At 50.4% G+C, this 3,942-nt stretch overlaps 1 protein-coding gene across 3 annotated transcripts in view; it reads right to left on the bottom strand.

Moving 5' to 3' along the window:
- Positions 1-2,069, bottom strand: part of NCOA6 (nuclear receptor coactivator 6) — a 98,218-nt gene extending 96,149 nt beyond the window's left edge. For all 3 annotated transcript variants that reach the window (XM_023725152.1, XM_023725161.1, XM_004370416.3), the window contains exon 1: positions 1,922-2,069. The gene's annotated coding sequence lies outside the window, so the exon portion shown is untranslated. The remainder of the gene's footprint in view (positions 1-1,921) is intronic.
- Between the last annotated feature and the right edge of the window lie 1,873 nt (positions 2,070-3,942).

The following is a 3,942-nucleotide window of genomic DNA, read 5'->3' as shown; positions in this document are numbered from 1 at the left end:
CTTTGGCTGTGTATATTTTCACCAAAAAAAAGGTCCTCCAAGGTCGAGAAGGGAGAGTGTTGACATGCCGTGGGGTTGTTAACCAATAAAAAAAAAGAAAAAAAAAATTATTCTGAGAGGAGTCCATAGGCTTCCTCAGATGCTAAGCAGCCCATTACACACGGTTAAGCACCCCTGTATTAGAAAGACGCAGAACAAATGTGTTGCTGTATATACATATGATATTGAAAATTTTACTGTTATGAATGCTCTCTTAACCTTTTTAATTATATAGGGGCTCTGGACCAACCATATCATGACCAATTTGCATAGTTTCCCTCAGAACTCTACCATAGCGCATTTGAACTTTGAACTCCTTTCTATCATGATCAAACTTCAATTAAAGTTTGATCATGATAGAGATTCTGGGTGTCTATCATTGTTCACTGTTATCTTTTTAGGCTTTTTGTGTCCATTTACTGTATTTAAAAAAATAAAAAATAAAAAAACAAGCCCATTGAGGTCGAGTCGGTTCCAACTACTCAAAGAGAAGGATCATCTCTAAAAATTACAGAAAGTTAGAGATCAAAAGGGTCTGGAAGATAACTTTTTTGCATAAATGGAAGTGAACTAGGAAATAACAAACAGCTGGTTAGCTACACTTTTTTGTATCCCCCCACAGCCTTTGCACTGACAACTCATTACAAAACAAAATTCATTAATAGTTCTCTGATACATACTGCCATTCTTTACTTAACATTGCTCTCCCAGCTAGCAAATTCCTCAAAGGCAGTGTAATGAATGAGGAGGTAGCAAACCTGAGTTCCAGAATCCCTTCTGCCACTAACTTGTAAGATCTTGGGAAGTCAACTTTACCTTTTTATGTCTCAGCTAAAATCACTACAAGATCTGAAACCATTACACCATTCACTCCTCTTCACCATTCTTACTGGCTTCGATAATGCCTTTCTGATGCCCTCCCCAGGTGACCCTGCTCTTAAGCAGTGGGCTGTCCCCTTCCTGGGAAGACACCTTGGGTCACCGCCCCCAAACAGCCTGGTTCCTCCTTTTAAAGACACAAACTCCCTAAATTGATGGAGGCTCTCTCCCTCCTTGCCAACCAGCTCCACTCTGCACCCCTTCTGCTGGCCAGCTCCTACACTCAAACCTCAGCCCCCTCTTATCTCTTCCTCATCAAACCCTTCACTTTTTCTGGTGCTCTCGCCAATAAAGGGTGGAGAATCCTGGGGTACACAAGTCTTGAGTGCCTTGGGGGTTATATGGACTTGCAATTCAGCCCCAGGACTCCGAGGATTGCCCAATCCGATACCTCTGTCTGAACCCAAAGGTCCCCGGGTTCTAGTCAAACCCACCTCCATAACTGTCCTAGCCTTGACAGCTTGAGCTAGGCCTCCACGCCCCCGGGTCCAACCTGTCCTGGGGTCCTGAACACCGCCTATGGCCCAACTCGGCTCCAGGTCCTGCCCCCACCCAACTCAAAAGACCCCGGCCACGGTTTCATTCGGACCCAGTGCCCCTTTTTCGCGACCCAGGCCAAGACCCCACGTCCGGCTCCCGCCAGTTCCCAGGGCCCCGAGCGCCACGCAGTGCAGACCCTGGGCCGGCCCTGCACTCCCTCAGCGCCCCAGACCAGGCGTCCCACACCCTCCCCACCCCCGGTCAAGCCCCCGCTCCCTTCAGCTCCCCCGCCCGCAGGCCTGGCGCCCGCTCCCCAACATGGCGACGGGGACACCAGCCCGGCGGGCGGTCGGGCGGGGCGGCTCCGGGCCCGGCCCGCACTCAGGCCGCGCTCCACGGTCGGCCGGCGCCATTTTCCCGCGCCGGGCCTGAGGGGCACTTCCTTCCCGCGGAGCCAGCCGGGCTGAGACCGCAGACGCCCGGCGGGCCCACCCCTTACGGGCTCGCGCCGCCGTTGCCTCACCTGAGCGCCGCTCCAGCCCTCCCGGGCGGGCCTCGGAGCGCCAGCCCGGGCCGTGCGTGCCCGCAACCCTCCGTGCGTCCGTCCGTCCGTCCTCGCGTGCGCCCGTCTGCCCGGCCGTCTGCTCCCGGCCGCCCGCAGCCCGACCCGCCAGGGCCTCAGGGAGCCGGCGGGGAGGGGGATGGGCCGGACCGGGCCGGGGAGGGAGGGGGAGGGAGGGAGGGAGAGAAGGAGGGAGCGCGGGAGGGGGCGGGGCGAACTAGAGGGGCGGGCCCTGTTCACGTGACCAAACGTCCGCGGGAGTGCGAGGAGCGCGCGCCCGCTCACGTGGGTGCGGAGCCGGGATTGCGCGCGTTTGTGTCTGCTTCTCTGGGTGGTAACGTCGCCAGTGACTCCTGCCCCCACTTCTAACCACTACACAACCCAGTGAGAGCACTCTGGCTGGGTGTTTTTCGGTAAGTCACCTCTCCAAGCCTCAGTTTCCCCATCTGAAATATGGGGATAGTAGTTGTGATTGCAAAGAGGAAATGACGAAGGCATGAAGAGCACTTGTCACAGTGCCTGACAATTGTTAAAGATAACAGCCTTTATCATTATTTGTCTATAAGTTCCTCTCTACTTTTTCCCCTCACCACTACACTAGCAAGCTCAGTAGATGCTCAATAAATGTATCTCTTTTGGGAACAAGTGTGTGTGGCCCCCTCCCCTCCCCTCTCCTCAAATGTAGGGAGGCCTCCACAGCACTGGGCTTGATGTTATACACTCTGAATTCAGGTCTGGCTTTCCCTCTTGATAGCTGTGTAATTTTCTTTGCCTCTCTGAACCTCAGTTTCCTCATCTGTAAAATGGAAGTTAAGAGTCTGTTATGACCATCACAGAAGATAGAAGATGAGCAGATGGATTGTAAAATGCTTGTAGGTGTACTGGTCTCATCTAAGAAAAGAAGTCAGGAGCCCTTTCATTCATAAATATTTATTGAGTACACACTATGTGCTTGGACTACTGCGGTAGCCACCCACTGCCTTTTCACATCCTCCCTGCCCCCCTCCAATCTATTCTCCACTCTGCTGTCAGAGTAACTTTTCTAAATCAGAAATCTGATTATGTCACTCCCGTATTTAAAACTATTTGATGACTTCATGTTGCTCTTAAGATAAAGACCAAATAAATGTCATACTGTTGTCCTCCCCACCTCTCCAGGTGCATCTCCCGCCCTCTTCCATCTCTGGGCTGCAGCCACAATGGTTTTCTTCAATTCATTATGCATTGTACCCCTCCCTCCAAAGGACCCTTGCACATGCTGATCCTCTGCCTGAAATGCTCTGCTTAGCCTTCAGATCCAAACCCAAATGTCACTACCCCAAGAACACCTTCCCTGGACCCCCCAGACAGGTCCTCTTAGCAGCATGTACTTATCCTTGATAGAACAGACTAGGTTGTTTATTGCTACTAAAATGTGGACTCCATAAGGAGGGAGACCTTATCCATGTTGTTCACCACTGTTTCTTCAGCATATAGCACAGTGCCTGGCACAGAGTAGGCGCTCAATAAATATTTGTTGTATGTATGGATCCTGTGCACTCTACTAGGTGCTGGGTCCAAAAGGGCAGAGAAAAACAAAGAGAACCAAACTGAGCCTATTAAAATTAACACCTAAGGGACTTCACAAGAGGCTGGAAATTATTTTTTTGAAACTTTTTAAAAATTGAGGTATAATTTATATGCAGCAAAATGCAAAAATCCTAACTGTATACCTAATAAATTTTTACCTATGTTCCTGTGTTACCACCACCTAGATCAAGTTACAGAACATCTCTGACAACTCAGAGAGCTCCCTTTTGTCCCTTCCCGAATGTCCCCTCCCAGTCAATACCTGATCCCCCAAAGGTAACCACTATCTGACTTCTAACACCATAAATTAACTTTGACAGGTCTTGAACTTCACATAAACAGAACCATACAGTATGTACTGTTTTGTGTTAGCCTGGAAATCTGACAGAGCCAAAGAGTGACTATTTGGATAA

The sequence above is a fragment of the Trichechus manatus genome, unplaced genomic scaffold (genome assembly GCF_000243295.1).
Source record: "Trichechus manatus latirostris isolate Lorelei unplaced genomic scaffold, TriManLat1.0 scaffold00008, whole genome shotgun sequence".
Lineage (NCBI taxonomy): Eukaryota > Metazoa > Chordata > Mammalia > Sirenia > Trichechidae > Trichechus > Trichechus manatus.
Note: the sequence above shows the minus strand (reverse complement) of the source record. Positions and strands in the feature narration are given on the sequence as shown.